The sequence below is a fragment of the Sturnus vulgaris genome, chromosome 15 (genome assembly GCF_052056855.1).
Source record: "Sturnus vulgaris isolate bStuVul1 chromosome 15, bStuVul1.hap1, whole genome shotgun sequence".
Taxonomy (NCBI): domain Eukaryota; kingdom Metazoa; phylum Chordata; class Aves; order Passeriformes; family Sturnidae; genus Sturnus; species Sturnus vulgaris.
The window spans coordinates 9,141,345-9,165,236 of record NC_142257.1 but is presented as its reverse complement, the minus strand read 5'-3'; the positions used below and the strand labels follow the sequence as shown (position 1 = coordinate 9,165,236).

The window sequence follows — 23,892 nt, the reverse complement described above, 5'->3', positions numbered from 1 at the left end:
AATTCCTAAAAGCGTTGTTATGTGGGTTTAGCATGTGGAATGCTTTAGGAAATAAGCTCGGTTTATCGTTGCTTTAATGAACACTCGAACGATATTCTGCTCCATGAAGAACAGGGTATCAACTTCAGGAACTTCATGGATGTAAATGCATGTTCCTCCTCCCTTGCGGAGTCTGTTTCTGATTTCAGAAACAGCTAAAAGAACATCTTTGAATCCAGATTCCAAATTTTTGACTATATGAAACGGGTGGAGATCAGAGTGGGGTCGAATCGCCTTCACAGCAGTGTATTCCAAACACGCCGCAGCCAAACGCCCGTGCGGGTCCGCGGTTCATCCCAGCCCCGCTCCCAGCCCCGCGCTCCCCACTCACAGCCATTCCCGTTATTAGAACCGACCGAAACCAGCCACCCTGCCAGCCCAGGCAGCGCTTGGGGAGAACTTGCCACGCACTCCCAGCTCTACTTGCATTTTAAGTTTCCCACATGGCTTCGTTCCTGCCGGCTCCCATTGGCAGCGGCCATCCCGCTGCGTTCCCGGCCCGGGTGTTGGCAGGCTGCGAGTACAGCCCTACCACACACAGGCTGCACGTTGCGCACAGGCAGCTGCCGTGCTCCTGGCCCTGGCTCCCATGCGAGACGTGCTGACACGCCGGGAACAGCCTGCCCGCTCTTCCCTGCCTGCACAGCCCTGCCTGCACTGCCCTGCCTGCACTGCCCTGCCTGCACTGCCCTGCCTGCACAGCCCTGCCTGCACTGCCCTGCCTGCACTGCCCTTCCTGCCCACTCTGCCCTGCCTGCACAGCCCTGCCTGCACTGTCCTGCCTGCACTTCCCTGCCCTTCCTGCACTGCCCTGCCTGCACAATCCTTCCTCTGTCTGCCTGCCATGGGGGAACACCAGGGGCTGCACACTGGGGACAAGGCTGGGGCACTGGCTGACATGGCATGAAGCTTTTGGGATGAAAGGCCTGTTTCGGGATTGTGAGGCTGCTGCTGGTGCAATGGGGCAGAGGTGGAAGGTATGGTACAGTTTGTGTTGTGCTTTCGGTATTTCTGCTGCACAGCTCTAAACCAGCTCTAGCAGCTATCATTGCACCCTGCTAGGGATGGTTTGTGGGCTGTGTTATTAAATGCCAACAGGACTCAAGAGAGAGATTTGTTCAAGAGCCTGGGATGAAAACGGGCACATGAGGTATGAAAGGTCTCAGTTCAAATCTTTCAAATAAATTCCCAATTTCCTTTCACAAAAAAAACCATCCCAAAACCCCAAGGAGAGTACAAAAGGCTTTTTTAAGAATTACTATCAGCTGGTGGTGAAGATGTTCATTGGGCACGGGTGGGGGGGGGAGGGAGCGGGGGGGGGGGGGGGGGGGGGTTGGTGTGAGGAGGGGAGAATTGGCTGAAAAGCATCCACATCCAGAGCTGTAATCCTTCCCTGCTGCATCTTAGGGCAATCCTCTCATTGCACCTTTCTCTCCACTGTGTGCAGGAACAACTTCAGGGAGAATTGTGGCAAGGAAAAATCTTTTCCCCTCCCCCTCTGCTAATAAGAATTTGGGTGCAGCTTTAGCTGAGGGCAATTTGAACTTTCCCCAAACCAGAGAACTCATGTATAGGCTGGAAAAAAATTAAAGGAAATTCTCGTGCTTTCAAAAAGTGAATCCTATCTTCTTGTATGACTCTTCTCATGCTGAATAAGCCAAGCTTATTAAGTATGGAGTAAGCAAACTTCTGCTTTGATTGCAAAGTTCATGTAGAAATGAATGTATTTGAGGTGTATGTACACATAGGGTGACTTTCACTGTGTGCCCAAGCAGTTCAGTGTCTTTATGCCAGGCACTGTTTTTGACAGTAATTATTTCTGAGAGCTCAAAGGTGCCTCTTGCCTAGTGTGACAGATTTTGGTGGCCATGTACAGCTGTCTCTGACACCTGCTCTGTCTTAAAATGACAATCACGGAAGAAGTTTTAGCAAATTATTTGAGGAAAAAGAAACATATATGGAATTCACTACAGTCCTGGCCCAAAAGAATCTCCTATAATTCAGATACATTTTCTTAGTGCAATCATATGCTGAATTGCTCAGCATACACTGGTGCACCTGGGGTATCTCCAGCAGATTTGCTAAGCCCCACAAATGTGTTTTGACGAGCAGCCAGTGCTCCACAGGCTGTGCAGGGCTGGCCAGGTGAGCACAGGGCAAGCAACTGAAGCATCCCTTTCAGACCTCACAAAGCCACCCCGTTGCAGGGTAATTGATCAGGGCTTGGGTTTCACCCGACACAAAAGAAGTGTTTCAGAGCAGCCACAGTCACCAGGGTTCTGCTTTTGTCCTCGGCTCTGCAGATGGGACATGCTCAGAGAGTCATGCGTCCCCAGGGGAGCATCACTCTACCTGTGCACAGAGCATGTCACCTGCTCTGCCTGGCTAATTAGAGGGTCATTGTTGCTGCTGAAAGGACTCTCATTTCATCTCATCCTCTGATCTTTTCAGGTCTCTGCCCCAGCATAAGGCTCTCTAGAAAACCAAGGCTGAAGCCTGGCTTTGCCTCTGAGGGTGAGACCCAGAGGGACCAGAGGTGATTTGCCATGCTGGGAGGGCGATTTGTGACATGGAGGGCATGGATGAGCGATTGTCTCTTCCTAAATAAGAAAGAAGAGTTTTAGCAAGGGACTACCATTTGAAGCAAAATCCTCACAATTTTTGTCCACTTGGAAACTGAAATCATACATTGTTGAATGCAATGTGTACCTGAGCTGGAGCAAAATATTTGTGCTTGTAGACAGGGAGACAACCCCCGAATGCACGTTGCCCTTTGAAGGGGGAGCTACTGGAATGGGGCAGTTCTCTTCCAAAATAAATAGTTGTGGTGGCAAAATGGGAGGGCTCCAAAAGAACTGTTAAATCTGCCAGGGCAAGGACATTTGTGTCTTTGTGCTCAAAACAAGATTGGCTGGGATCCACACCCTGATTTGATTTCAGGTGAGGCTTTTCCTCCTGCTGTGAACGTACACAACTTCCTAAGCCATCACACAGTGTCCTTTAGGTGTTCATCTGCATCCCAAGGACCAGGATACACAGTATTTCAGTCCTCCCCATTATTAGAAATGTTTCAGTATTCAGCTGGATTTGGAAATGCTGGTTATTTCAAGCACAGGGCAATCTATGATTTGGATTAACTGTCCTTCCAAATATCATAGTGTTTCGTAGAGGGAAGATGAAGGTGCTCATCATGATGAGAAATTTTTGCAAAATGGCCATGAAACCGAAGCTACTTATTGCTGTTGAGGCAAACTGTGAATGGCTCATCTGAGTTTAATGTCTAAGAATATCCCTATCAGCTCATCAAGGAGAAGATTAAACATTAGTAGTGACGTGACAAAATCCCTGCATATCATGTCAGGAATCTGGAGGAGGAATTAGACTTAAATGCTCACTAGAAATTTCAGCATTAAGGTGGAAGTGTGCAGATGTGATGCATGCTGTATGCTTTTTTTTTCCCTGGGTCCTGAACTTCATTTTTTTTATGCCTTTTTGGTGTTGTAACCATTCTGTATGGGCTCTTAGCCTTTGCAACAGAGGAAATATAAAACTTGGTTCCAAGTTTGAAGGCAGGGGTGAATTGCCTCAGATTTTGGGAGGCTGTTGCAAGCCTGCTCCTGCGGTGCTGAACTTACTGGGGGATGTGTTGCAGCCTGTGGTCAAGCCCATGTTTTCACCTCTAGCTCTAAATGACCTTTTTCTTTCCTCAATAGCCCTGAACAGTAGTTGTGTCATCCTTGCATGTATGTGTCCATCGTAAGTTGCAAGGCAAAGCTTTGTATTTCATCTTTGGTCTTTGGAAATAGGAAACATATTTCAGGAAAACAGCTGTGTTCCCTTCTGTGGAGTTTCACAATGGATGAATTCTGCAAAATAAGGCTTGTATTGTTGCAGTTGCTGTGTTCTTTTGATACTTGCTTTTTATTTTTATTTCCATAATGAGATTAAATTCTAGACACTACTTCTTCCCTTGGGAATAGCTTTAAGGCAGCTCTCTTCCTAAACCTAAATTATTCACCGATGAGTATTTTTTGCTGAGATGAGAACAAGGAGGTCAGATCTGGGACTGTTGTCATGGCTTGGAGCTCTTTGAAGCTCTTTGTCATGAATCATTAAAAAGGGCTGCAATAAAATGGCAAAAGGGAGAACTGGCTCTTTGTGTAGGTGATTTGAGAGTCACTTCTAGATATGCACAAAAGGATTAATCCCAACTGTGACTTTTTACATTGAGAGAATAATAAGTTGTGTTTAATTTCCTACTGACTCATTTCCTTGCATGTTACAACTTACCATTAGTTTTTATGTGCAAGCACAGCTTACACTTTACACAGTTTTGTTAATAGGCATTTCAACTGTGAATGTAGGTATTTATTTTGTGCCTAATCACACAACAAGTTGGGTGGCTTTCTTTACCATCTACCCCGATGCTTGCTGTAGTGTAGAGGGAATAATGTGAAGGTAAGAAAGGCAATATGTTTGATCTGACTGACTCACATTCCTGATAGTGCTGGCCAAAGTCTTGAGAAGTCTCCATAGAGTTGTATGGGATGAGAGACAGTTGGGACAAGGATGGGGATGCCATAAGCCCTGTCCTTGTTTGTGTATTCTCCCTTTCCCAATTATTTTTTAATTCCTGAGTCAGACTGAGAGAACTGAGGTGAGGACATGGTGTTAGTGCCCAGGTGTGCAGTTAGAACATCACAGCACTAGATAAAACATCAGCAATTGGATGGAAAACCCTTCATTTTGCCCCAGGATTGAAAACACCTTGTGCCATCCTGATTTGCTAATTACATCTCCGTTTGTGTGGAGGTAGTTTTGGGTCATTTGTGGGTGCCAGCTTTTCCAATGAAAGGCTTTAAGAGTAGAATAGGGTGTCACTGTATGTAATGAAGTACAGTCAGCCTGTCTCTGTGCTATTAATGCCACATCTCTCAAAAGGAATGGCTCTGCTGCCAAACCATCCATATTCAAAAGCACAGGGAATGGGGAAAACTGAACCACAAGGTGTTTTATTTTTGCAAGACAATAGGACCAAATGAGATCAGCACCTGAAAAGTTTCTAATCCATTACAGGTGAGTGTTTGCTCAGGTGGGGAGCTGTGACAGCAATATCCACAAATGTTCAGGCATGAGAAAACCCATTACTGACCCTTCTCCTTTCTGCAGCTTGATAGAGCTGGGTATAATTTTAAACATTTCCAGGAATGGCAGGAACGTGCTTCAGCACATCCGTTTCCAGCACTGGCTCCATGGGATGAGAATCCCTTTGGAGAGCTGGCGAGCAGGACCCTGCTGAAGTGTCCACGTTGCAATGGTTTAATGGGCCTTAATGTAAGGAAACTGAGACTGTGGGTGAGAGGGGAGCAATGCTTGGTGTGTATGGGGCCATTTACCATGAGCTACAGTGGCAGGAGCAGAGCCAGCAGAGTGCCCTGCTGGCACTCTGGGTGGGAGCTGTAGTGCCTGGAGGGTGATGGCCACTGCAGTAGTGACAGCAGATCTGGTGGCAGGGACATATTTGCAGATCTTCAAGGCCTTTTGCAGAGCCCTGCAGTGAGAGTCTTTTCTGATGTCTTTTAGGAGGACTTTTGAAGCAAAAAGATGAAGATTTAAAATGATTGATACATACGAAATTGCAGAGGCAGAGCCATGCAGGGTGTCAGATCCACCTTTCTGCTGCACCTCAAGTCTTGCTTTCATAACCCAGGGGGTGGCATCCAGGCATGGAGCTGCCCTGGGGATCCCACACACAAGGAAATGATTGGGAAGGGGTGACTGCCTCTCCAGGAGGATATGATGATTACCTGGATGTATTCTATAGTTATTCTCTCTGGTGGCTTCTAGCATCTTTTTTTGGACTTGTGGCTTTATCTTTCCAAAGAAAACGTGTGTGGATACAGCACTCGACCGAAGATCTTCTCAGCAGCCTTTGAGAGGTTTATTTTTGTGCTTGTTCCTGCTGACTGGGAGCTGTTTACATTTGCCCACAGAGTAAGCACAGCAACAAAACTACCCAGCACCAAGAATTAAAGCCATTAGATAAAAATTATCATAATACAGTGATTAGGTATAGAGGGAAATTGTCTCACAGCATCTCCTGTGATGTGCAGGAGTGCCTGGGGTGCCATTGGAGAGGGGTATATGCAAGGATGGGAGTGCCAGGACCAAGCCCTGCAACACACTGAGACTGGCTTGGGCACAAAGCCACAACATCTGTAGGTGCCCACAAGGCTCTGCAGGGCTTCTCCCACCCCCTCAGTGCTTTCTGTAATGTGCAAAAATCCCTTGCAAGCTTAATGAAGCCCACTCTCCTGCAGACAGGAAGGGTGCTCCCTATCTCTGTTCATTTTCTGCTGAGCTGTGTGTTAGTAATGATGGGAATTTTTCATATGCTGATTTTTTTCCTTCCCTTGGGATAGAAAACATATGTAGTGTCTTTAAAAATAAATAAAATTAATGGCTTAACAATACAGACTTTGAATATTTGATGGAACATTAGTAGGCTGCAATCAATCAAAAAAAGATATTTTTCTTCTGAGTAATAAATATGTTAATTATTTTAACTACTCAGATAAAAGCTTAATTACCATACCACTTGGGAAGTGGGAAGAGGGAGGTAGTTATGCATAGTGTTCCTAAGAAAATCAGTTCATTCTGCAAATAAACCAGCATTTCTGCAAGCAAACCAAGAGACATCCTACTGCTACAGCCAAGCTGTGCACTTCTGGCAGTGGTTTAGCCAGTAGGGACTTGGTGGGGAGCCTCATTGCTCTGAATCTCAGGCTGGATTTGCCCACTTTTCTCAAGTTTTCCACCTGGTTACCTAGTCAAGTGTGAACATGCCTTGCCACCCATCTCTTCTTCATGTGTGGTCTGGGTGGGCTGCAAAAGAGCTGGGCCAAGCACTTCACAAGCCCACTTTGCCAGCAAATATTCTGGAGTTTATCACTCCCAAGGAACAGGGTGGTTTGGCCAGGCTTGCAGATCATCAAAGAGAGAGACCAGCAAGGGAACAGCAGGGACCACTGTGCAGCATCCCCCTCCTCTTTACACTCTGCTTGGCCATGCTGACTGTGCCTGCATCAAGAATAGCTAAAGCACAGAAAATTCATGCTGTGCTTTGCTGTACTGTCATACCCCTGAGTAGATAGAAGTGAACTTTTGGGGTTTTTTATTAACAACCCAAAAAGAATCACACAAAGATGTCACAGTGCAGAACTGATGTGGTGAAACAAGAGTGTTTTTTTGTTGTAGAAATTAAAGGAGAAATCACCTAGATAGCAAGAGAGGGCTGATAAAGTCTTTAAATGCCAAGGACAATGATGGCATGGGACTGGGATTGGGGACAGGTAAACTGGTGGTGCAGCCCCTGCTTTTGTAGGCTGCCTTAGGTGTCTTCCCCAAATACAGGGCTTTGCTGCTTTCACTCTTGAGGACAAAAATATGTCCGGCTTGTGATTCCTTCCAAAGGCCTTTGGCAGCCTCTCCTGGCAGTTGGCTGTTTCTGAAAAGGCAGGCAGCTGTTGCTAAAGTGATTTGGAGGCAGAAGTGGAGCTCTGGAGCCCTAGTGCTGCAGGAGAGGGTCAGCACCCAAGGTTGTTCCCATTGTGGATGAGGCTGGCTTTGTGCTAGCAGTTCATCTTTGCAAGAAGATGGGTGTGAAGTCCCCCTCTGTCCTTCTTCATCTCCTGTGTCAGACCAATGCTCTGTCCCAAGGAAAATTTTGGAGAAGCTCAGCAGCCGGCATTTGTTTTGATGCCTGCTCAGGATTATGCAAGTATCTGTCCCATTCCTGAGAGCTCCCAGAGCTCAGTAGCTTGGAAGAGAAGTCTCAGAGCAGCAGAATTTTCTAGACGTGGATGTGGCTTTATGGATACTCTCAGAGATCAGGGTGCCTAAGAGTTAACATGAATTTCAATTAAGAAGCCATTAAGAAGAGCAGAGGGAAAACAGATTAACTGTCCTCTTGCCTTGCTCTATAAGATGAGACAATGAGAGAATGTGATGAGATCAATGGAAAAAATAAAAGGAAATGAGAAATCAAAGGAATTGCTGCTTTACAGCTTATTTCATATGGTGAATTGGGAAATTTGCCCTTCAGGGGATCAAATATTCTCTTATTTTTTTAACATATTTGGATAACTCATGACTGTGAAGATGAAACCCGTGATGGAGACTGGTTCCCTGCAGAGATTCAGAAGGAAACAATCCATTTCAGGTACAAGTGGTGGGACACTGCTGGACGTCTCCTCCCCTGGTGCTCTCAGAAACCACACAGAGCTGTGGCATCTGCCAGAGCGTGGCTTCCCCCTGGAGGGCTGAGTTATTGGAGCTGTAAGTCCAGGGCCATCAGAACAGCTACACCAGGGGATTGCTCCCAGCATCTCAGGGAGGCTGAGACACACCTCCCCTCTCCAGGCTGTTCATGGAGCAGTGTGCAGATGCTCAGAACCAAGACAGAGACAAGGATCTCTGTCCTTCCTGAGAGGAATGTTGAATTTGTCTTTACAAATGAGTTGTGGATCAGCCTGTAGATAAGGTTAGCACTGAGAGATAAAAGAAACAATGGGATGGATTCCACTGATTGATGAATGGAAAGAGATATTTGCCTTTACAAACAAACTGTAGGGCTGCTGATAAATGAAATTGGATATCGAAAGATGAAAGAAGCAACGGGGGGAAAACTATGAATTCTATAAGAATTAAAAATTAAAAGGGAGGGTTATACATTAGAGGGGAATTTCAGGTATCAGGCGTTCCGGGAAGTCTGTGCCTCTCAAGTACCTAAGCCAATGGGGAAAGAGAGAGAGAAATGCGGCCGGGAAAATAGGATAAAAAGGAGGCTGCGTCCTCCGAAAATTTGAGAGATCCCAGGGGAATGTCCCATGGCCTCTCCCTTTATTCGAATAAAGCAAAAAGGACTCCTCTGTCTCCTTTTTGGACATAAACCTCTGGTGTTTGTGGATTAATTTTCCTGACATTCCCTTCCAGCATTTCAGTGGTGCTTCAGCAGTCACAGTCCTCATGTCTTAAAGCAGATCCAGCAGATCCTTTCTGGGACTTCAGGTTAGGTGTGAACTTTGGCACTTGTGTCCCAAGGGACTTGCCCTCACAGAAAGAAATACTTTCTAGGAGTTGTCATTCCAGCAGTAGCTCTGGTTCCCGTATTTCCCTAGGGCTGTGATTTTGTTTCTTTTAAAGCATTTTGCTGTGCCCATTCCGTAGCTCCAGGTAATTGCTGAGCTTTGTATGGATCATACACTCCCTGTCTTCTTCTGCAACCACTATGCTTCTGCCAGGTGGAAGTCAATGGGAAAATTCTTACACTGGAGGCTGAAAAGGAACTTTCCGTGTTCTTGGGTAAACGGGTCCTCGGGGCACCAGCAGTCAACTGTTGGTGATCAACTCCAGCCAGCACTGGCCTTTGATGAGCAAAGATTCAAGGTTTTTGCAGCCACACACTGCTGTCAAATCACCTCCTCTTCGGGAGCTCACAAACACTCCGGTTTTCCTCCTTCCCTGATGTACAAGCCTTTGGCCTCATGCCCCGACCAGCTGGCTGGTAGCAGGCAACTGCTGCCAGAGGCTAAGATGAATTATTTGTCCTTGTGCTACTGTCAGAGTTTCTTGAGACTGATGTCTCTCTAATGAGCATCTTTACTTTCATAAATTCTTCATTAGCATTTGTATCTCGGGTACTTTGCATGTGTTTGCTGGTGATATCCGATAGATTAGGCATGTTTCCCTTCCAGGTGTCTGAATGGGTTTTTCTTTCCTCAGCAGAGACTTCGGCTATGCAAGGCAGTGTCTCTTCCCCTTGACACGGTACACATCCCATAGATATGGCACTTTGATGACAAAGAAGCCACATTTTAGCAGTAAGAATACCTTGGCTTTAACAACAGGCAGTTAAACTCCAAAACCGAAACTCCCCACGGATACAGAGAAGAACAACAAAAAAAGCTTTTAAACTGCACTGCTCTCTGTGTCTGCAAGCAGTGGGTGCCAACAGAAAGGAGGCCAGCTCCAAACAATCCCAGCCTTGCCCCACACTCAGCTTCCAGACGTTGAATGTGTTTTGTTTTGATATCTTGTGCTTGAGATTTTCTGTTCTAATTGCATTTAGTGCCTGGCTTGGGAAAGGCTGTTCTGCTGCTAATGCAGCTGTGCCCCTGCTCCCTGCACAGCCCACCCCTCTGCTCCAGAGCTGTCAGGTGGGGTCTGTTTTTGCCAAGGAGATGTTGAAATTATTGGCTGGTTCTTCAAAGGTCTGCAGTGGTTCTTGATGTTCCTCACCGGAGCAGGGCAGCGGAAGAAAGTCGCCTGGGAAATGCTGTCTGGAAGTGAAAATTGAATTCTTTAATGCTCTTGAAGAGTAAATAAAGTTTCTAAGTATGAGAAGCAGCCCACGCAGCCTTTAGACCTGTTTGTACCCAAACAAACCCATGTTGTACCCAATGTATTAATTTCTTTAGCATGTAAATTGCTCCAAAGTAGGTATTGGGTAAGGCTGGATGCAGGAAGGAAAAATCCAGGACAGGTTTGCCTTTCCCACAACATTAGTCTGATCTTGTATCCATGATTGAGCTAGTTGGTCAGGAGGGTTATATTAGATAGGAATGTTAGTATTAATTTGACTTGTATGTGTAGGACAGGGTGGGCTTGTTTTTCTTAAAAAAAGCTCTTAAAATGGTCCAGCTCAAGCTAAAAGCCCATCTCTTTACCTTTCCATTCAACCCCGTGGTTAGGTCCAAGGGTGTTTCAGAGTGTTTCTCAGAATTTTCTCTTTTGAACTATGGATGCAGAAGCAGCAGCCATTCACAGGTGTAGCACACCTATGTCACTTTTAAAGCCTGTTATATCAACTTTCATCCCCTCTGGGCTGATCTCTGTCCACTAAGTATAACATACACCAGGGATTTCCATTACAGCCCTGTACTTCATCCCTGGCCTCATGTGCAATTTGGTTGGATGGAACACTTGAAGTTGCAGAGAATGTGGCTGATGAGAATAGATTGCAAAAAAGTGAAGTAGTTTATTTCTTGATGCCAATCCCCACTGTTTTAAGCTGTAATTTGTGCTTCTGTCTATACAAATCCATCTAGAGCTAAAGCATGATAAAACAAGTTGCCCTTTAGCATTCTTTAGCTTTTGTTCTTTGCTGCTAGGAGACAACCTTCAGGGCGATGCAGCTGGATTTACATTTATGGAGAAAAGATGGAGTGGAAAGAAGCAATATGACAGTTGTGGTGCAAATTACAATAATCCCAATGACTGAGACAGAAGTTGGGTCTGCTCCTGCATGCCCAGACCATGGTGGGGTGATCCTACCCCTGCACCAACCCAGGGAGCCCAGCCCCTCAAGTGCACGCAGGTCAGGACAGGGCAGGCACGTGTTTTAGTGTGCTTGTGCTTCAAAAAGATCCTCAGGTGCCCTCCTGGCCTCCTGACAGGCCCAGCTCTTGCTTTGAATTGTTAGAATCATGGAACCATAAAATCATTTCATAGGTTGGAAAAGCCCTCTAAGATAATCAAGTCCAACCATTTCCCCAGAGCTGCCAAACCCACCACTAAACCCAAGTGATGTCCCCACGTGATGCATCTACACAGCTTTTAAATCCCTTCAGGGATGGTGACTCCACCATTTCCCTGGGCATCCTGTGCCAGGGCTTGATAACGATTTTGATGGAGAAACTTTTCCTTGTATCTAACCTAAACCTCCCCTGGTGCAACTTGTGGCTGTTTGTTCTTGTTCTGCTGTTACCTGAGAGAAGGGGCTGATCCTCTGCTGGCTACAACCTCCTGTCAGGGAGTTGTAGCGAGCAAGAAGGTCCTTCCTGAGTCATCTTCTTCTCCAGGCTGAGCCCCTTAGCTCCCTCAACTGTTCCTCTCCAGACTTGTGCTCCAGACCCTGTCTCAGCTCTGTTGCCCTTCTCTGGACATGCCAAGATCACTTGGTACCGTTCCTTACCAGGACTAAAAAAAGATGCAGTAGAACCAATTTCTTGTTTAGATATTAATATTCACCTCTCTGATCTCACCATGATTCATCCAGCTTGCTTGGAAGCTGACAGAAGCCCACCAAGCAAAAAAAAAGGAGAAGTAGACGTAGCAATTTCCCTTCTCTAATTTTCATGGCGGACACAAAGTTGATGGGATTGACAGGGTATTGCTCATTGTTTGGAGAATGTCTTGAACAGCATAAACCATGTATGAGGTCTCCAGGACATATAAGCCAGCATAACTCCATGAGCTGAAACTCTGTATAGAATATTCTGGTTCTTTTCAGTGCATACTTTTAACAAACTCACCAGCCAAATCGTGTGTCTTTCCCTAATTCATTCAAGACGCACACTATAAATCACCCTTGATTCTGACCCATGAAGGAAACTAACTTGACAAATCCCTTTCTGTATCAATTTTTGTCAAAACATTGTTTATGACAATGGGTAGGTTGCTGATAGCTCTGGCTATTGTTGCCCAGGACTCTGTGGGTTTGATAAGTGCTCAGCTGGAGTCCATGTGGATGTCTTTCCTCAGCTCTTTGTGTCTCATGTTAAGACTTGTGTCTTAGAGTGAGGAACCTGATTTACTAGAAAACACCATATAATATAGTAAGACAGATGTCAGCAATGTTAAATACCTCCATAAATCTTCTTGCTCTAGAGCAGATTAAGTGTGCAATTATTTGAGGCATGGTGAAGGTATCCTGTACTGAGGCAACATTTTAGTAACCTGATAATATGAGCAACTCTTGCCATGTGCTTACAGAAATGAGGTTGTAGGATTGCACTGTCACTCTCTTCTCCCCCAGTAAATATTTCAACTTTATAGATACTTTCAGATTAACTTAACAGAGGGCTTATACCTGATGAGTTGCAGGTGACAGTTCTGGGCACCTGTATCTGTCTGATTTTTTATGTGTTGTGTTGGAGATGTGAAGGTCTGATATTGGCTGTGCTGTGCACATGGCTACTCACCTCCACAAGAGTTTGAAGTAGAGCCTGTGGCCCTGCCTGAAGCTTTCCTTTAGCGAGATGGTGGATGCAGGCACTAAAAAGAGCCCTAAGGGTTTTTTCTGCATGTATTTGTGCTTTCCTGCCCCTACAGAAAAATTTTCTTCTTCTAATCTTAGGGTGATGTCCACTGTATCTCTCTTTGCCTGTCTCCACCATGTCACTGCCAGGTTGTTGAAGCTCCTGGGGCTGTTTCCAGCCCACACAATGCTGGGCTGGCAGCACAGAACCTGGGGAAAAACTCAGCCTGGAGCACAGCCTGGGGCTGCAGCTCTCCATTCCCAGGTTGTGGCTCAATGTGGAAAATGTGTGCTGCTCACTTGTCTTGCTCTCTCTGACTGTAAATTAGCAGTGCCAATTAGTGTCCAAAAATAGGTGGAGTGTTAAGGTCCTTCAAAGGTTGTAAACTATTATATATATAAATAGATTATCAGAATCAGAATTAACATGAACCGTCCTTGTATGAGTAAGCATTTGTTTTCCAAGACATAGGCTTACAATATTCTAATAATAATACATTAGATTATTTGGATTATATTAATAATATTTAGGTTGACTATTAGGAAAAATTTCTTCGCCTAAAGGACTAGAATGGGATGCCCAGGGCAGCAGTGGAGTCACCATCCCCTGAGGGATTTAAAACACACACATATATGGCCCTTGTGGACATGGTCTGGTGGAGAATTGGCAGTGCTGGGTTAGGTGTTGGACTCAATGGTCTTAGAGAGCTTTTCTAACCTAAATGATTCTATAATATATGATTAAACATATATATATATACGCAGGTATTGCAGTTCTGTTCCAAAGCACACGTCTGGGTTTCTTTCACAGTGAAAAACAAGGTATATGGGGACAAGGAAGCAGCAAAGGTGAAATGTTTGTATCAGGGCTGGGAAGTGCTCCTCAATCCTGTACTATGAGTTTGTGGGGACAAAAAATCACACCGTTTGATTCCTTAAAAAAAAAAATCTCATTATGGATTTCTAAGGTTTTGAAATTGTTGAAACAGGGTGAAATGTGCATAATCAATATAATAGCCTCAATAAACCTTTCGACCCTTGGGCATGCCATGCAGCAGTTACACTTGCTGTGGGTTTGTCCCCATGAAATGCAGGAGCAGCAGCTCCTCTGTGCAGGAGGCACTAGCCAAGGAAAAACCTACTGAGGGTCAGCAGAGAGATGATAGCCCCAGGGCTCAGTGGTTGCTGACAGCCATGATTTATCTCACTCTATTGTAGGGCAAGTGAAACTGGCCCCACACCTCTGTTTTCATGCCTCTAACACAACCTCATCCAACTTTTGCATTTTGTCCCACTGCCAAGTGCTGTGCGAGCCCCTGCCGTGCCTCCCTGCCATTAATCACCAAAGCCTTTCCCTGGGCTGCCCTGTGCTTCCTTAGAGACTAAACCCCCCCTATCATTCACATATAATCTTGTTACAGCTTTGTACCTGCTTGCATGATCCACTTATGAGTCAATAAATCTGAGCAAGGCCAAAGAGTGGATAACGGTGGATTCACTGGTTCCTGGTATTGATTTCCTGGGCTTGGGCTGTGGCACTCAGGCAGTTTCTAAACAATCTGTTTTTGCACTGGTGCTTAAAACAAACACCTTGCCCCAGTTCTTCCTGCCATGAACCTGGGTAAGGTTTATTCTCCAGCCAGCATGGCTTGCTGTTCTCACCTTGAGATGTTTCCTGTGCACCCACCCTCATTCACTCGTTGTCCCATGGGTAGCAAACCACTCTGCCCTCTCCCTGAGCCTGGGCATGGCCAGAGCAGTCAGAACAACCTGAATTCCAGATCTGCATTTCTGAACCTTCCCACTTTCCTTTGCCTTGATATATTTATGCTGCCTTTCAGGACAAAACTAGGGATTCTATGAAAAAGTTGAGTGTTTTCTATGGTTAAAAAAATCCAACTTAGCAGGGATTTCCATGACCTCAGTCAACATGCTTATGCTAAGGCATCAAAAAACTCCCTCCAAAACAATTAAAGCAAGAAAATTCAAGTCTGACATTTTTCTATGAGTTGTAGGTGAGCTGGGAGCTGAGATTTAAGTGGCAGATGAAAGAGTTCGTTGCAGTAGTTTTGAAATATGGACCTATAAATCTCCAATTTTCTCCATGCACAGCCCAGCATGTTCCTGTATATTTATTTTGTTAAATGTTAAGTGGTTCAGTTTTCCTGTGATTTTTTTTTCTCAATGGAGTTTAATTCAACATAAGCCCTACTACTTAGTAATTTTGTTCATATTTCTTCATTTAGGTGCTTGTGCAGGGAAAGGTTAGGAGCAATCAGAAAATATTGGAAGCAAAATAAATTTTCTCTAATCTCTCTTCAAGCCCAGACTGAAATGTTATTAGTACTTCTGGGCTTGTCCGGATTAGTTTCTTAAGAAGCTGAAGCTGAACAGATCTAACTATATTATTATTTAGTAAAACACGGCCTCTCCAGAGACTGAGTCAAATGAGTATCGTGTTGCTTAGTTTCTCTCCCTGTACTCATAGCTTCTGTGGTGGATTTGTCCTTCTTTAAAACAGGGAATGATGTGAGCAAAGGGACTGTGAACACCCATCTTGTGGGCACCACACCACATGGCAGAAGTGGGTGAAGGGCATCCTCAGCCTTTCCCTCTCCTCATCATGCTCCTTGCTTTGTGTTTGAGTTAAGAAATGTGGGCTGCAAACATGTCTTACTGCCTTTGCAACAATGTCAACTTGAATGTTAGCCTATGGTGATGGATATTATTACCCTTCTCAACCAGATTAATTCCTTCATTCCTGTAAAATCTGCTGTCATACTTCATCCAGTGAGGAGATATTGATACAGAAAAACAATGTTTTTGTGCAATGTTTGAACATTATGCACAGAGTTGCTGCTCTGGATAGGGAAGACATCTGTGAGCAAGTCCAAAGGTTTCATGGTTGGGCATCTGGATTTGAGATGCTGCACCCTTCCCAAATCACCTGGGAGGAAGAGGGCTGAGCCAGGAGCAGTATGGGAGGAGTACAGTACAGAATTACCTTTTGTAATACAGAGGCACAGGACAAACAAAATCAGGCTTGCTTTAAATGAAAAGATTTATTTCAGCTTTGTACCCGGTGCATACATAACTGAGAGAAGTTATGGGCACGGGGGTATAAAGGGGCTGGAAATGGAGGTATACTCCAAGGGGCTATTGGTTACCAGTGATGTTAGTTCTGAAAAAAGCTCCAGAAAGTGCCCAGTGAAGGATGTCTGGATGCTGGGACACTGTTGAACTGTATTATACCTGCCACTCCTCTCCCTTCCCAGGTCAGCACTGTGCCCTGCTGTGCCTGATGCCCAGGGAGGGACTAAAAGGATGGATTGCTCAGTGGGGTCTTATGCAGTGATTCAGACCCTGAGCACTACTTAAACCCCTGGGATTTAAATCCATGTTGTAGTCTCACCCATCACTTGAAGGAGGACAGAGGAAACAACAGGGCATCACCCAGAGAAAGCAGGTGATGAGCAATGTCCCATGATGCCAGAGTTTACCGAACCTGAGCTGTGTTTAAATTTTAAAAGAGTCCTTATTGTAGAGGCATCGAGAGTTAGTAGTCAAATACTTAATAAACAAGGAAGGGATACAACTAAATGGGTTTAGTGGAGTCCATAAGTAAGAGCAAACTGTCTCAATGGGCTCCCTCTTTCTGTAGGAGACAGGTGAGCACCTCCTCCTCTGGCATCCTTGGTGCTGCTCCAGCATGGCCAGTGTCACCCAGAGTGTGAAGTGGCTCCGGTGTCCTCGGCCTGAGGAAAGCCAAACTGTGAGATGAGTTGGATCCTTTCTCCTATTCTCTGAGTGTGGCTGATTGCAGCATCTGGTTGTAAGTGTGAGAATAATTCCTTGTGGGCTTTAGTATTGGTGGTAGGAAAAAGATTGTATTTTGTGAGGTTTCCATAAGTGACACCTGCACTTCAACAGCTGAAGTGCCCTGAGGCAGCTCATGTCTTATTACTTGAGGGGCTTTTTTAACCCTTTCCACAAGTCTGGCTCTTGTGGCTGATGCATAATGGTAATATTTGGAACTCAGGTGGGAATGAACAAGATAAGATTGAACTTTTGTCTTGTTTCTCTACTTCCCTCCCTCCCAGTTAACTCCTTCAGGATGGAGGAGTTATCTCTCCTTCGTTTTTGGAAGTGTCTCCCCTCATTTCCTGTTTAAGGACTGTGAAGAGATAGCTCAACTACCACCATGCTCTTGTGTGAAAAGTTTTATCTTAGGTTCCTCACAGAGCCAAAGTTCCCACTGAGCAGCTAATCAGCATGTATAAACAGGTTAAAATCTCAGGGGTTTGGGTAACTTAGTGGAAAAGAAAGCCTGCTCACATTTAGGGACAAAATACTTTCACAATTGCAATGGATCTGGCAAAGAAAATAGATTCAAGCTACTAAGGAAGAAATCAGAAATTTCTTGCTGAGATCCAAATAGCATGGAAAACATGAAGCAATTTGTCTCTTGTATGAGGCATATTCAGAATCAGCAGCAATAAGTCTAAGCAAGTTAAGGCAAACAGTGAATTTTCTTGGTTCTTTTTCTGTTTCCATAATTTTTGATAAGAAAATGGAATTTACACATAACCCTGACACTGTTAGTTTTCTTCCAGCTGCTTTCTATATATGAAAGCGTGTGTGTCATATTTATCTTGTACTCTTTAAATAACCACAATTTTATTAGTTACTCCTTATAACCTCTCTAAACATAGCACTATTTTGGGAGGAACATGACCATTTTGCATAAGAAAATACGAAGTGTTATATAAAATGTGAAAGGAAGGGAAGGCAATGATGATAAGTGGAGCTGAGCAGAATGTTTCTGGATAGTTTTGTGAAGGAGAATGACCCTTTGCAAAATCAATATTTGCAATGGGCAAATTTCAGTGCTGTGAAGTATTTTTAATTTCCTTTTGGAAAAATTAAATTGATTTCCTAGCCTTACCGGAAAGGCACTTCTCAATTCTCTTTCTGGCAGGAAGCAATGTAGATAAAAGGTTTCTAAGCAAGCATGTAAAAATACTAAAAACCTTTACCCTAAGTGCTCCTAAAATTGAATTGGATTATTACATATTTTTTATTCATGTTTTACTCCATGTCTTAGCGTAGGATGAATATTTTTTAAACATTACACATTTTTGTGGGAAAGGACTTCCATGTTCTTGTGCTAAAATAAATAAAGATGCTCACTAATTTCCTACTTTTAATAATACTACGTGTGGTAACAGGGTTGGATTACACACTGGTCTGTCCAAGCATTTAATCATCTGTACAGCTTTCAACATACAAATGAACTCAAAAATCTTTCTGTGCTTACAGCATCACAAAATGCTTCCATGGCAAATTTTTGCCCCAGTCAAAAGCTTATCTGGCTCAGACAAAAATTACCAACTTGATACATAGAAGCAATGGTTTAGTTTTTGCCTTCCTCTAATATTTCTGGGCATTATAGTGGGGACATTGATATTATTTATGCAACAGAAATATTATTGTCCACTTTGAGATTCTTTGGATTTGTTTTTTTCTTTAATTTCTGAACAGGCTTATAGAAAAATACATTGAGAACGCTGAAGATATTGCTGTGATTCATGATTTTTTTCTTCATATTTTCCAGTAAAAAATGCTTAATCCACTTAAGCCCCTTCAGAATTAATTGGCACATTTAGCAGTTTCCAGTAATAAATATTATTCCATCTGTTCCATTGTTTCCTGCTGAAAAGTTGTTTTGATTTTAATTTGTTTCTGATGGCTCCCCCAGCCTCTGTTTGGGGAAATGCTTCCCTTTTAATTCATTTTGTTTGGAGACCGAGTGCGCCAGCAGCATTTCCCTGCACTGAGGCTGCAGCTGCCTGCGCTGCATCCGCAGGGATGGCAGGAAGTGCATCCAGGGAAAAACGTTCCTTGGTGTGGTAACGTGATGGGATATATCAGATGATGAAGGGTCTGGAGCACAAGCCTTGTGGTAAGTGGCTGAGGGAGATGGGGCTGTTTAGTCTTGAGAAAAGGATGCACTCAGAACTGCCGGAAATGAGGTTGTGGGAATTGGTCACTTCTCCTGGGCAACCAGCGACAGGACAAGGGTAAATGGTCTCAAGTTGCACTCGGGGAGGTTCTGGTTGGATATTTGGAAAGATTTCTTCACTGAAAAAGCAGTTAAACACTGGAAGAGGTTGCCCAGGGTAGTGGTGAAATCACCATCCCTGGAAGTGTTAAAAAAAAAGAGTAAATATGGCACTTCGCAGTATGGTTTAGTGGGCATGGGGCTATTCAGTAAAAGGTTGGATTTAATGAACTTAGAGGTCTTTTCCAACCTTAATGATTCTATGATTCTTTGAGTTTCTGTAGGCAACAGGAGAGCTGAGGTTTGTCATCAAAAGTTGGTGATTTTGGAGCAAAGCATTTGGATTTGCACATGGTAATTTTCTGAACTTGTATGTGGCTGTGCATTCCTAATTTCTGGGTTGGAGTATGGCAAACATCTGACACCCTACTTGTGAAATATTCACAACTTTTCATTAAATGACAGCCTTGTTAAAATACTGCAGGGATGACAGTGTGATGTGCTGTCCCTCACTGGTGACTGTGGGGTTTCTGATGGTGTGGAGGCATGCTCATAAACCCAGCAATTGGTGGGCACATTTCTAGTGTTGAGGATCGCCACAAGTCTCTTCCCAGAGAAAAACAAATCACTGGTTGGACACAGCTTTTAGTTCTGACAGCTGGGGTTTGTTTACCTGAAGCCATTCTTGAGCTGTATTTTTCTCATTCATAACAGTGTGTAGCAATCACAAAGTGACTTTGTAAGCATCTTCCTCCATGTGAAAGTTCTGCTGCAAACTTTGAGTTATGTATTGGTTAACTGTGGTTCTGACTGGTTTTATTTTACTACTTTGGATCCAAGGGCTTTTCTCAACTCCTCTCTGGAGAACTTAGAGCTGGATTAAAACATGTACTGTGTATGGATTGTTTCCTTCTTCCGTGTTAACATTTAATTGTATTTCCCATGAACACACCTTACTGTGGAGTTTATTTTCTTCTCAGGATTTCTCGTGAAATTGTGGATTGCTGAGAATGTGCTTGGGATGTTGCAGGCTGGGAAGGTCCCTTCACTTTGCTGAGCATGGGGGCTTTAAGTACCAAGGCAGGCAAACATTTGCTCCCTGAACCCAGAGGAATCAGATCTTCTTCCACCCACCCTGGGCTCCCAGTCTCAGCACTGCAGCTATCACTGATGATTTATTTTAAGTCAATTCCTGCTGGTGATGACAGGTGACTTTGGGTGATCTGTGTGTTTAATATAGCAAGCAGAATCCATAGGGACTGTTATTTCTTGAGTTATAGATTGATTAGTGACTCCTATGTCATATGGTGCACAACTGGTACATAGATTTGAGCTAAACCACACACACACATATTGTCAGCAATCTGTTTCTAAGAGTTTGCTCAATATTATCTTTTCCTTTTACAAAGTGCAACACAGCTTAAGCTATCAAAGTGGCAGAAAATTTGAAGCATCTATTGAGGCTGTTTTGCATTTTTTTTTCTGGGATCCTTAGAAGAAATTAAAAGATAGATATGGGAAAGTGAATTGCAAATTACAGACTCCTACTCACCTGGATGACTGTTCAGCCAAAGCTGTGTGGCTGTCAAGGCTGTACAGATGATGCTCTTGTGCATCTCCATTCCAGGACCAGCTGCACTGTCCCTGCTGGCTGCTCTTCATCCTCCTATGGTCCAGGGGTGAGCCTTGGACATTGTGTTATAGAGGTGCAGTGTTAGTCTTTCCCAGTGAACATCTGGTCCTGCTTGCTAATCTAACCTCCATCCAAGTTTTGCAAATGTCCTTAAGTATTTTGGAGAGCTCATGGCTGTGCAGGAGGAGAAGCACCTTGATGAATAACACCATGTGCACTGGAGCAGCGGAAATGGTCAGTAGATGAGGCGAGTTTCAGTGGGGAACACAGAAGCAAACCAGATGAGGACTTGGAGGAGTGGGTTGCCTGCAGATGGGCCAGCCCCTGTCGAATGCTGGGATAGCCCATTGCCCATGGAGAGCTGGGAGAGGTTTCTAGGACAACTGATAGGCTTTGGGAACAGGGAAAGAATGGAGCCAAATCTTAAAGTCAGATGAGGCGAAAATGAGTAACATCTGCTGAGACGTGTGAAAGAGCCATTTATGCTCACTGCAACCTGAAGCCTTTCTCCAGCAGCCACGGCAGTGTGGGCCAGCTCGCTGTCCCCCACGCAGGCTGGCTGGCTCAGGGCTCGTTAGGGATGATTTAAGCGCTCATTACAGCCACAGCTCTGGAAACTGCCCTGTGCCTCACTGGTTTGTCCCCCAACGCCTCAGCACCGGCACAGGGGCATCACTTCACCTCTGTATATTCACAGAGAAAAGCCTCTGTCCTGTCCTGAGACTGCAGAGGGGTGAGGTCCTGGGGATGCTGCTACTGTACAGTTATTAGTTATATTAATGGCTCATAAATAATAGGTTACTGCTGATCTTTCACTCCTGACACCGTGGATCCACAGAGCTGCTCATCCCCTGCATCTCCCTGGTCCCTCTCTGCTGATGTAAGGGTAAATTTCCCCTTGACTCTGATGGGGCAAACAACTGTCCCTGATTCTCTAGCTGGTCCCTCTGCTATTTTACCAGATCAGCTTTTTGCCTCTAATTAGGCTATTTTCTGCAGTGCAGAATGTGGTTGGAAATGCTAGAGCTGGAGGTAGTGAACAGTCCAGAAGGATTGCACCTGTGGTTGCTAATCAGCAGCCACTTCAGCGAGCTGAAATTAGGAAAGCACACAAAAGAGTGAGCAATTTTGAAAATGAGGATGAACATCCCAAAATTTTTAAGAACTATTATGTTTTCACAGCTGTGCTTGTTGCCCCAAATGCATAGAAATCAAGTCAAAAACCAAACTCCTTTAACAAAAAGAAAATTAACCTTCATAGTTAAACTCAATGAGAAGTAAACTTACTTTCCCTTCAAATGAATAATATAGTCTTGGAAAAACCTAGCAGCAAGTTATGCTGTAATTACGTTCTTTGAATTAAAGTTTGTCAGTCCAAGCAAAATAAATAGAAACACAGGCAGGGCAATAGATACATGATACTTGGAGTATAATTTGGCCCTGGTATGTTGTTTTCATGCTAAAGCTATGCCAGAGTTAATCTACTGTAATAGTGTCTATTACTAGCTTCTAGTATAAATAAAGGACACAACCTGAGAGCTATTGATATAATTCTTTCATTACCATCTTGTTGCCACCATGGAAGGACTTGGCCAGATCTCATTTATCAGGAATCAGGCCAAGAGTTACTGAATTACCCAGCAACTGTACATTTTGCTTTGAAGGCACACAGTGAATGTTTCCCTGTGGCTCCTACTCTGCCAGTGCAACTGAAGGTCTGGGGAGGAGAACACAAGAGCCCTTCCCTTTTTATCTGTGAGGGGCATTTGAAGTGGTCAATGGATGCTGATGGGCCACAGCCAGGTAGGATAGGGATAAAGCTCTGAGTTTGTTCTGAGGGGATTACAGGGGGCTGGAGTTAGGCTGAGCAGTGGCATCCAGTGAATACAGTCCCTCTGCACCAAGGTTTGGCTTAGGCTGGGAGCAGAGTTTAATTTGAGCTCTTTCCTTGCTCTAAGACCATCCTTTGGCTAGCAGAATTGAGGATTAGTATGTATTTCTGATTAAAAAAAACCCTCTACACAGTGATCCAAGGAGAGAGAGGGAGCTGTTTCTTACACAGGTGGGAATTCATCCTATGGGTTTAACCTCCAAGCATGCTTTTAAGGGACTCCCTTTCCTTCCAGTTCTGCCCTGCCTGCTTCTGACAGAAAGCAGGCAATCTGTGGCTTGCTCCCATCCTGTTCAGTGCTGCCTTGGGTGCCTTTCTCTGGGATACTCTCTGAGGACAGGCTTTTTGATTGTCTTTAAGAAGCATCAGCTTCTTTTTCTCTTTTGCTACTTTTCTGTGGGTTCCTGCAGTTCCTTTCTTTCCTACATGCTGCTTTTGTACGCTCAAAGATTTTCACTGAACAAGTCTGCCAAATTCCACTCTGGTAGCAAGGTTAGGAAGGGTAACTGTCTGGTGATGTATCAGATTTGACATGTTATTCTGAGGGTCTCAAGACCTTTGAAAGCACAGCCTAATCCTGTGCCAGTAAGTATATAGCACTCTTTGGGGGTGTCTCACAATGAAGCTTGCTTTAAGTTCATGCAGTTTAAAAAGATGCTGGGGAATGGGGTGAATGGGACTCTACATGTGTCACTAATGTAACAGAAGTAGAGAAAGAAATAGTTTTACCCACATTCCTAAAGTTATTAAGCAACAGAAGTGAAAAAAAATCCTCTCCTATGTTTGATACAGTTTCCCTAAGTGACTATTACTTATTTCTTTACATCCAAAATAGGAAATTATCAAGATTATGAAATCCAAAGGAATAGGACAGGGTACTGAGGTAAAGTTAAATCCTTTAGCTAATACTGTCTCCTTACATATAATGCGAAATACTCCAGATTTGATCATCTGCGGCTTATTTTGTGTTCTTTACAGTCAGTTGTTTTCTCCATTGGAAAAAAGTTTATTTTAGCCAGTCCCTATGTGAGGTCAGATGTTCATCAGTGTTCTCCTCTCTCTTTTCAAGGACTGAGTTCATTAAGCTGTTTCTGGGAACTGTGTTCAGGGGTGACCCATTCATTAAAGGCCTCTGTGTGGTCATGAATGAAGGGTTAAAAAATATTCCCCTCTCCATTAATTTTGTATGTATTAAAGTCTAATTTCTTGATTCAGTTCATTCTCCAGGG

The 23,892-nt window shown here is 44.2% G+C and overlaps 1 long non-coding RNA gene across 1 annotated transcript in view; it reads left to right on the top strand.

The window, feature by feature from the left end:
• The first annotated feature begins 568 nt into the window (after nucleotides 1–568).
• LOC148221976 (uncharacterized) overlaps nucleotides 569–23,892 on the top strand; it is a 33,343-nt gene continuing 10,019 nt past the window's right edge. Inside the window, exon 1 of the long non-coding RNA XR_015806983.1 lies at nucleotides 569–1,189. This is a non-coding gene — a long non-coding RNA (uncharacterized LOC148221976). The remainder of the gene's footprint in view (nucleotides 1,190–23,892) is intronic.